The sequence below is a fragment of the Heptranchias perlo genome, chromosome 27 (assembly GCF_035084215.1).
Source record: "Heptranchias perlo isolate sHepPer1 chromosome 27, sHepPer1.hap1, whole genome shotgun sequence".
In the NCBI taxonomy this organism is placed as follows: domain Eukaryota; kingdom Metazoa; phylum Chordata; class Chondrichthyes; order Hexanchiformes; family Hexanchidae; genus Heptranchias; species Heptranchias perlo.
Genome location: NC_090351.1, coordinates 32,458,073 through 32,470,146, shown reverse-complemented (window position 1 = coordinate 32,470,146; position 12,074 = coordinate 32,458,073). Strand labels below are relative to the sequence as shown.

At 38.8% G+C, this 12,074-nt stretch overlaps 1 pseudogene; it reads right to left on the bottom strand.

The window, feature by feature from the left end:
* Nucleotides 1-774: 774 nt before the first annotated feature.
* LOC137344733 (pepsin A-like) lies at nt 775-8,790 on the bottom strand (annotated as a pseudogene).
* Nucleotides 8,791-12,074: the final 3,284 nt, after the last annotated feature.

Genomic DNA, 12,074 nt, shown 5'->3' with positions numbered 1-12,074 from the left:
CATTTGTTCCTGATAACTGATTGCAATACATGGCCTGTTATTGATGTGAGAACATCTGCAATTTGCCAAATTAGATTCTTCACCTTTACTGAATATGGATATGATACCGGCTTGTTTCCAATCCAATGGAATCTGCCTATAACTATTTCATGATGACTGTCAGCACTTCACAAATCTCATCCCTTGACTTCCTTAGTTCCCTGTGAATTGTTAGTTTATAACCTTTTTAAGTCTGTCCGGAGCTTCCATCTTGTTGATGTTGAAGTCCATAAGTATAATTGGATTATTGGGTTGGAGGTTATCGTAATATAGACATCTCCAGTGAACACTTCAAGGAGGTAATCTTAAACACAAACTTAACTTTTAGATGCTGACCTCCTCTGTGTTTATATGTTTAATTTCATCACAAACTGTTTCTCAGAAACTTGGGAAATCTTGATGGCTCCATTGGATGTTCTAGGCCAGGGTCCACTAACTTTCAATCCAAAATGTAAACCAGGTTTGCCATCTTGAATCAATGGTGACTTGTATCTGAATTTTACCGATACCTCAATGATAGCCAAACCTGGACTCCATGACCACCTGTTCAAATTACTGAGAACATCATTCAACAACTACTTCTCATCTGATCTGCAAATTCCTGTCTGTGTTTTGTAATTGTTTCCATGAGTTAGCCACAGCATCGATCAACGCAAATGTGAAAATGAATTGAGGTGCCCTCCCCGCACAAAGTCATGAAAGAAAAAAGAGACAGGAAATCCAGGAGTGTGCATTTCATGATTCTATTTTATTGAGCAATTTTAGGAACTACACTAATAAAGAGATTCCAAAGGATAGAAAAACCAGCTGTGTGATGTTAGGATCACATTTACATCAAATCAGGTTTCACTGCAGAGGTCATCCACCTTCAACAGAAATGTGTATGGCTCTGGAGTGAAGCACTGCACCAATAATATATCACAGCTGAATGTCCAAACCAAGAAAGAACTGAGTAAAAGTGCTACACAATCAAAGAGGAGATATAATTAGACTATATCAACATTCTCATTTCCAATCCAGAACTAGTGATCTAAGACTGTTCCTTTAAAAGCCCACCCTGACAAGACATTTATTTAATTTTTCATTGCCTTTCAGTTGTAACTTAGTGGACAGCACTGCTGAGCACCAACACACAGCCAAGCAGTCAACGGTGTATCTTTGTTTTTAGTCATCCAAGATGTGATGACTTCATCTCTTACACTGGGCAGCCAGGTATCAATTGCTGCACTGGGGAATCAGGTGACTGGTTAAGTCAACATGAAAATGGGAATCAGGGTGAGCTTTCAATGAGAATATAGATGAATAAATTAGACAGCCTTAGCCAAGCCCACACGATTGTTGCCACTGTCGAAAATGGAGTAATATTCTCCAATGAACACATCTCCCAGAATCCAGAGGTATCCACCAGAGCCGCCAAAACCACTTGTGCAGCTGACTTGGTCGCTGTAAGTGTACTGTAAGAAAAGGGGGAACAATTAATACTGGGTCATTTGTCTATCTCCTTGAGTGATCTCTACAGCATGTTTGATTAATCTCTGAACAATTACTCCTTTATATCTTTTGAAAATTGTTGGAAATGTTAATGAGTATTCCAAAAGGAAATGGGACAAGGGGTGAAACTGTTTACATTCTGCACCTTGTGTCAGTGCTGTGACAATGGGAAAATATTGAGCAAATTCCAGAGCAGTTTGCAGCTTGCTGCGGAAATGGCTTCCAATTCAATATGGCCATCAAGGTAAATGGGCAATACCAGTACCAGAAGCTTCCACACCAAGCAGGTGGATTCTTGTGCAAGATGCTAACTTTGATTGGCAGCTCACCAAGTGAAGCATCAACACACAGAGCGAGGGAAGGGGTCAGAGGAGAGACTCTGTGCTCTTTCTCTCTTTCCTCTTCAGACAGAGAGAGAAAATTGGCAGCCCCACAGTAAATGGCACAAACTTAAATGTCAAAAGTGGTTGACAATGGCAAATAAACAAAAATAAGCTCCCATCCAAAAATTGTATCTGTTATAAGACTGTAATTAAAAGGATATATTGCAATAAAGACATGAACACATACCTTCAACGTGTATGCTTTGGCAGGAAGAGGATAGTCAACTCCATTGATGGTGAAAACCACATCGGGCATGCTGTTGATATTGTTACAGTTTATGGAGTACTGGAAGAAAATAGCAACAGTTTTTAGTGATTGTTTCAGCTTCGGGATTTACAACCAATCATCTATAATTAAATGGAATTACTAGTTAATCACTATTGGAATTAATGTGAGGTGAAATTGGAAAAAACAAGCAAGCTGAAAGAAAATTGTTATCGAGGAACATTGCCAGTTACCAGAATATATTTAAGATAAATTAAGCAACAACACACTAAACCTTTCTAAATATTAGAGCTCATCTAAATGTTAAAGCAATAATAGGATTGTAGGTTGTGGATTTCTTGAGTTGACACTGTGGCCTATTCCAGCACTATTTTTTGTCCTTGAGTGAATAGACTCAAATATGTAAAGATTCGTTACCTTGCACTTGCAACAAATGGTGATGCAACTCCAAGCATTTCTGGGGCCGTACATCTGTGCTACAGTGATTGTTGCCTCATTTGTATGGAATGTAATTTAATACCCGCAAAGAGGCTGAGGGAATTTTTGCAGAGCCAATTATATATGAGAAATTGCAATATTATTAAAATATATCAATTTCCACTTTGTAAGTACTTAAATTCTGAAATTGTCTGCGACAGGCTACAGTGTGAAACAATCATTGATGCACTCTCAGACAATCCTTCACTGCACCAGATACTGTAACATGGCATCTCTACCTCGCCATAGAAATTTGGAGTTGCTCCAATATACTGCTGAATTGTGTCGATGGCTGAGCTGGAACCAACAAGAAGAGAAGTGCCAGTATCAACAATGGCAGGACAACCTCCATCGCAAGCCACAACCTGGCCATTAATTGTTACTCTGAGGGAGATAATTGGATCAAGAGTTAGTCAAAGATCTAAAAAAACTACACTTATTAGACCAATTGAACAAGTAATACCAAGCTGGGGTTCCTAATCAGCTATGATATACGTTATATCTTCAGTAAATGCTGACACAACTGACATTTTTAAAACAGACTCAGTATTTTAATCCTTCATTTCTTTTAGCTTGTATGTTTCAACATAGTTTGGTAAAATCAGTTTTCAGTAGAGAAGCAGACAGTATCAAGTTCTACCGTCCACTGGCACTAATGCCTGTTGGTCCAATGATGCCAAGAACAGGTGCCCCATTTCCCACTTGCTGACAGTGTGATGGGAAACCTCATTCATGGGCACAGCTGTGAACCGACCAAGAGTGGTTTGTAAAGATCCAATAGTTCCACCAATAGGTGGCACACTTGGACGCCATTGTGTGTAAAATTGCAGGACAACCACAGGCCCATATGTCAGGTGCAGTTGCCCCTGTCCAATCAATAAGATAACAAAAATGCCAATACAGTATAAGGTTATGGGTGCCACAGACAGACACTTGCCCTCATTTTATGAATGAGAGTTGAATTCAATTAACATGATCTTTGGCCTTTCACGACCAACAGAATTTTCATATGGTCGCTATTGACAAAAAGCTCTTCAAGTAAAATATATGTACTTCATGGTATCATAGTATCAGAGTAGGTACAGCACAGGAGGAGGCCATTCAGCCCATCGTGCCTGTGCTGGCTCTTTGAAACAGCTATCCAATTAGACCCATTCCCCTGCTCTTTTCCCATAGCCATGTAAATGTTTTTCCTTCAAGTATTTATCCAATTCCCTTTTGAAAGTTGCTGTTGAATCTGCTTCCACCACCCATTCAGGCAGTGAATTCCAGATCATTACAACTCACTCGTCTGATCAAATGCATCCTCATGTCGCCTCTGGCTACTTATTTTCAAACCATTGGATTAAACATTGATTGCAAGACTGAAATACAGTGAATGTGCTCTCTACTGTAATCAGCCTTCCAAAAATGTTTTCACCTGAAAAATATTATTAGTGACATCCTCAGCACATTGTCTCAATAAAGTTTTATCTTTTGATATGGTTGATTTGTCGAACGCCACTTTCAGAAGTATCCCAGTTGTAGATGGGAAAATCACTCACTGGTCAATGAGGATTTGCCAATAGGCTTCATGAGTAACGGGAACCCAGTTAATTTGACCGGTGTAGTGGTTTGGATCAATTCCACCAAATACAACTTCACTTCCGGACTGACCATCCTCTCTGTAAAACATAGATTTTTAAAAAAAGTTCAGAGACAAAGAAACAATTTCATTCACATTGAAATATTTCTGGTTTAGAGGTTTAGCACTTGGTGATGTCACTGCCCATTGGATATTGTATCTAAATCATCATTTTTCCAAATCAGTTATTAAAAGTAATTAATTGCAATGTGTCAGTATCCTTGCCATAAATACTCCAGGAAACTCATGCCATCCAATAGGATTCTATCTGCTCAAATAAAGCAACTATGCCTTTTAAATAAATTATACAGGATTTAATCTGTGACCTTTGGGATCCTATTGGATTCAATTCTAAATTGGGCTGATAGCACCAGAGAAGGGATGCAAGGTTTGAAAACGAATAACTTTGATAGAAAGCTCTTGCATTTATGTAGTGCCTTTCACATCCTCAGGATGGCTCAAAGTGCTCCTCAACCAATGAATGCTTTTGAAGTATAGTCACTGTTCTATAGATAAATGCAGCAGTCGGTTTGTACACAGCAGAGTGCCACAAATAGATTGAGGGATTTCCGATGGACAGGACACCTAGTAATACCTTGGGACCTTTTACACCCACCTGAACAGGTAGGCGGGGCTTCAATTTAACATCTCGTCAGAAAGACAATACCTCTAATAATGCCGTACATTCTTAAAACTGCAGAGTATGTCCGACAATGTCAATACCACACTGACTCATCAGCCTGGAGTATGTGCTGAAATTTTGCAGTAGGATTGAAGCCAAGACCTTCGGACACAGAGGTAAAAGTGTTACCAACTGAGTCAAGCTGAGTTTTTTTGGGTGAAAGCATAAAAAAACAGTACCTGCTTCATTTAGGGGTTATACGATGGAGAAACAAAGACATACGAAATGTTTACCTGGATAGGTACACAGCGAAGAGGGGCTTCTGCACCAATTGTTGAGACATCATGTTATCAAACACAGTCGTGGCACCTGATGCTGCAAGAGATGCATAGCCCAAGCCCAGAATTCCATCGAATTTACTGTAGGTAAAGAAACTGCCTGGTTCGGTCTCACTTAAACCAAATTCTTGGTTGCTGATAGCTACGTTTGAAAGCTAGAAAAACAAGATAATGTGATAAATCATGAGGAATTAACCAAAATCTTATCCAGTGAATTATATCCGCTGGATAATTAACTCCAAACTTGGCTCTTCTGCAATAGTTTTAATAAGTTGGTGGGGATTTGTCTCCTGCTTTTGAAACCATGCTGACTGCCCCTATGATATGTAACTATGTACAAACAGTTTAGAGCACAGATGTTTGGACTCGAACTTCAAATTTCATGACATGATGACATCCTCTTCATAAATTGATCACACATGGCGAGTAGGTTTTTCACAACCTCCTGCCATTGATAGTTCCATCTCGTGGTCAATTTGATGCCCTTTTGTTGCAAAGTGCAAATAATTTGGAAGTGACCCCATGATTTCAGTTCTTTGGTACTTACAAGAGATTTTAGTTGTAGAGTTGGGAGGCAAGAATTGAAGTTTGCTTTTCTCCAGTTAACTTCACAATTTCTAGTGTACCTCCTATCAATATAAAACTCGCCTCTAAAACTATTGCAGAAGAGCCAAGTTTGGAGTTAATTATCCAGCGGATAAAATCAGGATAAAAATCAGGAGAACATTAGTAAACATTCGCTTTTATTCATCTGTTTAAATCATGCTTTCTTAAATTAAATTTTTTAAGGCGATTCTACACTATTTGTTAAATATTATTGCAGTACTTTTATTTTACTCTTTGTATCTAAAATCAGAATTTAATGAAAGAGAACAAATTTGCATTTATATCGCACCTTAGGATGTCCCAAAACACTTCACAGCCAAGCAATTACAGCAATGAGATAGATGACCAATTCTACTTTTTTTTGGTAGTGATGGTTGAGGGATAAATGTTGGCCAGGACAGTGGGAGAGCTTTCCTGCGTTTCTTTGAATAGTACCTTGGGATCATTTACATCCATCCTGAGAACTTTCGTCTCATCCGAAAGATGATACCTCCAACAGTACATCACTCTCAGTCTGGATGATGTGCTCAAGTGGGCTTGAATCCACGATCTGCTGACTCAGTGCTACCACTGAGCAAAGGCTGTCAGATCCCACATACAACACAAATAGGCGTAAAGGTCTGAGTTGAACTGAATGGTTAGATCAAGAGAGTATTTTCATGAAATTTCTATGATGCTCCAACAAAAAGGAGTTCTGTCAATAAATTTATGAAAGTCGATCTTACACTTTATATTTATATTTTATATATTTTATAAATAAATCTTTTATTTCAAATCATCAACTTGAAGCTCGCGATACCCTCTGCTACATCATCATTAGACATCCACTCAACTGTCCGGCTTTTCAACTGATCCAACTCATTATGTTTGATTCCAAAATCTTTGTATCTTTGACTTGAACCTGTAACTTTTGGAAAGCAATTATCACTGTTACGGGATTTGATTTACTTGATGAGGATCACAGTCTACTTACTCTGACAGTGTCATATCCCAGTATACCAGTCATGCTGCCTGTGCCATACTGGATAGATAAGGACTGGTCATTTGACTTATATGTTGAGGACTTTTTTGGGTTGAATCGGTGATGGTCCACTGCAAAGAAACATCCATTTCATCAAATTATTATAAAGGTTTCAGCATTTAATCCAATGCTGGTTCAAATATTTGTGCCAAAAAATAATCTAAATTGTCACATTGAAGATATAATTTATTTTTGTTACCAAGCATCCCATCCAATTTTCTGTAGCCTCATAAGTGTATTACTGGTTGCCATTTTCTTGGAGGGAGACCCAGGTACATGAAGAGGATCAGGAACTTGCATGGATTTTTTTTTAAGGGAGCCTGAAATAAAATGTGTGTGTGCGCGTGTGTGTGCGCGTGCACGTGTGTGTGTGTGTGGGTGTGTTGGGGTGGTGGGGTGGGTGTGTTGGGGTGGGGGGCTGGCTTTGTGGAAGTGTATATGTGTGTGAGTGTGTCAGAGTATGGTTTGTGAGTGTATATGTGTCTGTGTGAAGGAAGATACTACATGTTGGGCCAGGTACGGTCAGCTGTCCTCTTGTTAGCCTACTCAGTGAATTTAAGCTTAAACCTAAATCTAATTTAACCTTAAACTTCAACCAGACACAGCATTATGGAGAATGTGTCTTCATTGTTGATTGTTGACTTTGTTCAGTTTACTGCTTAACTATCGGTTGGGATTAGCAATAGCCCTCTAACGATTAGGAAAGTCAAGAGCATAAGCTTGTTTAACAGCAGGGTAAAATTTACTTACTGCATGGTCGTTGGGAACAGTAAATTGATGGAACCCAAAGATTGGATGAGCCAGTATCAAAGATGACGGTGAAGCTCTGTGGTGGATTCCCAATGCTGATTGCTCCATAGTACGACAACTGTCAGCAAAAACAAAATGTCCACAATGTATCAAGTGGGAATATACCCATGTGATATTAGGTTAATATTCCTCTGTATCCATCAGTAATGGTAAATCCCCCGATCACTGCTTTTGAAATCACGTGGTACAGAATCAGAAGTCTACAGGCCATTTAAATTGAAGAGAGATAATGAGTAAGAAGAAGAAATCACTCTATTTCTATGTATTATACTGATAATGTATTTCATGGTTGAGATGATGTTGAGCGTTTTGACCATGCTGTCTTATATTTAAATTATATCAGCACAAACTATCTGCTAATGAATTTTTACCTTTGAATAATACCTAGCTCTGAGCAGAATACAAATTATAGGCGATAGCTGCAATAAATGTAAGTTTAATATAAATATATTAATATTTTCCAACTTTTGTTTACAAAACTCACAGATTACTTACATCCAGGAAGTTAATCAATGGTTCAGTTGATCCCAGGGATTGGGAGGGTCCTTCAAATTTGGAACAGGGATCATATGGATGATTCTTGAGGAAGTCCTCAAGAAGTCCCTTCTCCTGAAGAACTTGACGGACAGGTTTACCCTTAATCAAGGGCACTCTGTAAAGATAAGAAGTAAGTTTGAAATTTCATCAACTTTTAATGTTCCTTGCTGACAAATTATTCTTTCTATCTCTTAACCTTAGGTAATGAAGTTAAAAATGTAACTACAGAATCCTTTTTCTTTGTCACTTTTCCCCACTCCTCTCCTTTCCTAAAGATGTTGGCTCTTTACTGTAATATGGTTCCACAGGTGCTTATCAACATTCACTACCACATCCAAGTCTGACCCATGACAGGGAGTTGCTGGACACCAGCCCTCTTTTTCTTGCAGTTACAGCCGTGGGGGCTCCAAACGCACACAAGGAAGATATTTCATTAATTTTTTCATCAAAGAAATATATTCTCCAAAATTTAGCCAAAAATCAGATGATTTCCTACTTGAATAAACATTCAGAGAGCTGAATGCAAGCGAGCGTGATGAGTAGCCACTTCATCTTGTCCGTTGAATTGGTTCAGACACTCTTCGGAACTTAAAGTTTGGGGTCTATGCAGCAACATTTATACTCGCTCAGACCAACCTATTCCATTGTCACGAGGACCCAGATAAGATCATTCAACATGAGAAGTAAATATTAATGTACTCATGGTTAGTTTATCTCAAACACAATCCCTTTTATTAAGGACACTCTTCAACTTAAAAGGCACTTAATTAATATAAGTTGTATTAAAATAAACCATGTTAAGTGTTGTATTATTAAAGATTAGCCTTATAACTGATAAAGCAATCATAAATATATTTGCAAATTGGGTTAAAAACAGTCTTATCAAAACCACAAAATAGTATTGCCACGTGTACATCACAAGATAAATTAACTGCTTCACTGCTGGATATAACATTTAGCTGTTTAGCCACGCGGATGTTGAAACATATCCGTTACTGAATGCCCAGGAGTGCGCTACTTGGTTTTACTTTAATTGAGGGGGTTCAATTGACACCATTAGCTGCAAGAGCGATGCACTGCTCAATTAGATATGTCAAAAGGATATTTTGTGCATTTGAAATATGCTCTTATGTCAAGCGTAGATATTGGCTTATTTGTAAAAATCACACCACTGGTTCATAAAGCTTTAAGCTCCAGTCCAGGACTCGAGCACATAATCTAGGATTGCACTTCAATGATGCATTGAGGGAATGCTGCATTGTCAGAGGTGTTGCCTTTCAGATGAGATATTAAACCCTGGACCCTTCTACTGTTCAGGTGGACTGTTTCAAAAAAGAGTAGTAATTCTCCCAGTGTACTACCCAACATTCATCCCTCAGCCAACAGGAACAAAATAGATTAACTGGTCATTCATTTCATTGATGTTTGTGGGACTTTGCTATAATGCCTACAAAACAACAGTTTCGACATTTGTGTGTTAGCTGATTTTAATCGCAGTAATGCAATTGATTCCAGCATTTTCCAGCCCGTGAAAGGGACAACACCAAGATTCCCACTCCTGATTGTTATCCAATGGACTCTGTTGGAAGGTTGCATCCATGGACATTGGATAAGGAGAGGATTAGGCTCTGCTGTGATCGCCCCTATGCCCAACAGCCCACTTGCACTCACTGTAACAGCTCAAGTCAAGAATGGGAACGTGGGTGAATTCAGCAGCTGCCAATAAATGAGAACCTCAACATATGTCTGCACTTTTTTGGAGACAAAAGAGGAAATGTGTACATTGCGCATAAAGCCATACTGGAGACCTCTGGGTAACTCCCATCATGTTCTGCTGAGGCAAATGAACAGATGTAACACAGTCAAATGTCCCCTGTTTTCCTGTCGGTTCTTGTAAGATATGCCATCCACTTAAGTTGCCGTTAGTCACCTTGTATTATTTTGTTGCCCAAGAAACTCTAGCCGTTTTTTTCCATTAAGGAGGAATGACTGCCTTCTTTACACAGGACTATCAACTCTTTCTTTGTTTGATAACCTGTTGCCCTTTCTGCAATGGGTAATATTTAACTTACTATTTATTGCTCTAATGCATAATCTATTAATTTAGCTGACCCAACAAGGGCAGAGAAATGGGTCAGACTAGCTCAGCGATTTATGAAGGTTCATCATGACTTCCATGCTTTTGTACACTATTTATAAAGCCCAGGATCCCGTATGCTTTTTTAATAGCTTTCTCAACCTGCCCTGCCACTTTCAATGATTTGTGCACATATACCCCTAGATCTCTCTGTTCCTGTACCCCTTTTAGAATTGTGCCCTGTAGTTTATATTGCCATTCCTCATTCTTTCTACCGAAATTTATCACTTTGCATTTTTCTGCATTAAATTTCATCGGCTACGTGTCCGTCCATTGCATCAGCCTGTCTATATCCTCTTGAAGTCTATCAGTATCCTCCTCACTGTTCACTACACTTCCGAGTTTAGTGTCATCTGCAAATTTGGAAATTGTGCCCTGTACACCCAAGTCCAAGTCATTAATATATATCAAGAAAAGCAGTGATCCTAGTACCGACCCCTGGGGAACACCACTGTACACCTCCCTCCTGTCCAAAAAACAACCGTTCACCACTTGTCTCTGCTTCCTGTTTCTTAGCCAATTTTGTATCCATGCTGCTACTGCCCTTTTATTCCATGGGCTTCAATCTTGATGACAAGCCTATTATGCAGCACTTTATCAAACACCTTTTGCAAGTCCATATGCATCACATCAACCGCATTGCCCTCATCAATCTTTACTGTAGATGTGGCAATCCGGGATGGTCTTGCTGTCCACAAACTCCCACATACTACAATTCCAACACACACCCTGTACTGCCATCTCTAGTTTTTATTTATTTAATCAGTAGTTTATATCTAGGACTAATAGAATCACTTGAGATCTAGATCATATTTGGTAAATGGATTAAGCTTTAATATCAAAAAAATTAGTAATTAATTTTTAAAAATGTTATGTACTTTTTATTTGAGTTTTAAAAGTTGATAGATTAGTTTATAGTCCCTTGGTTTAAATCACTTTGCGCTTCCATCCCCCTCTGCAACTCCTTCCCACGCTCACTAAATTCCCATTGAAAGTCCTCACTCTGTTAGCAATTCACCCGTGAATGGTTCACTTTCTGTCTTTACCAAGCTCTGTGCTTTTGCAAAGCTCCTTGTACTATATAACCATTCTGACACATCCTAGTTACAATTGGTGAGTCAACTTCCACCCAAAATTATTAATACCTAGTCAGGAACCTACTTACAGCTGATTGTCTGCTAACTATTAACTGCCACTGACTTACAGCTTTTTAAAATTAGTCAACTAAGTTTAATCTCAGTTAAATTTCAGTTTGATAAAAGAATAAAACACACCTACCAGTGAATTCCCATACTCACCAAATTCCCAGTTGCAAGTCCTCACAGTGTTAGTTCAAAATCAGCGTATGTATGCTAAAATTTCCAGCAGAAATTCTCAAACTATCGCACTCCACATGCTGCCAACTATCACTTCCAAGGAGTTTTATTTGAAGGCAGGAGTCTCTGGTGCAGTCCTCATTGCACACATGATGCTTTCAAATTGGTTGCTCTCTTCAGCTGAACAATTTGAGACAACTATCCTTCAAGGGCCGAACAGCAGCCCTCTAAGAGCTGCTGGCTCATGCAATTTTGCGATTCACAGCCAACCAATTTATAGGTCTGACTCTCTGTGCACATGAAGGAGTCATTAAATTATGCCACACTTACACAGTACAATCCTCAGTATTAATTTTCCCATGTCATTTAGAAACACTGTTAATGGTTAATTTTTTTTCTTTTAATTGGTTGGAACCTTTGATTTAACAATTACTCTTCTTGTTCAGC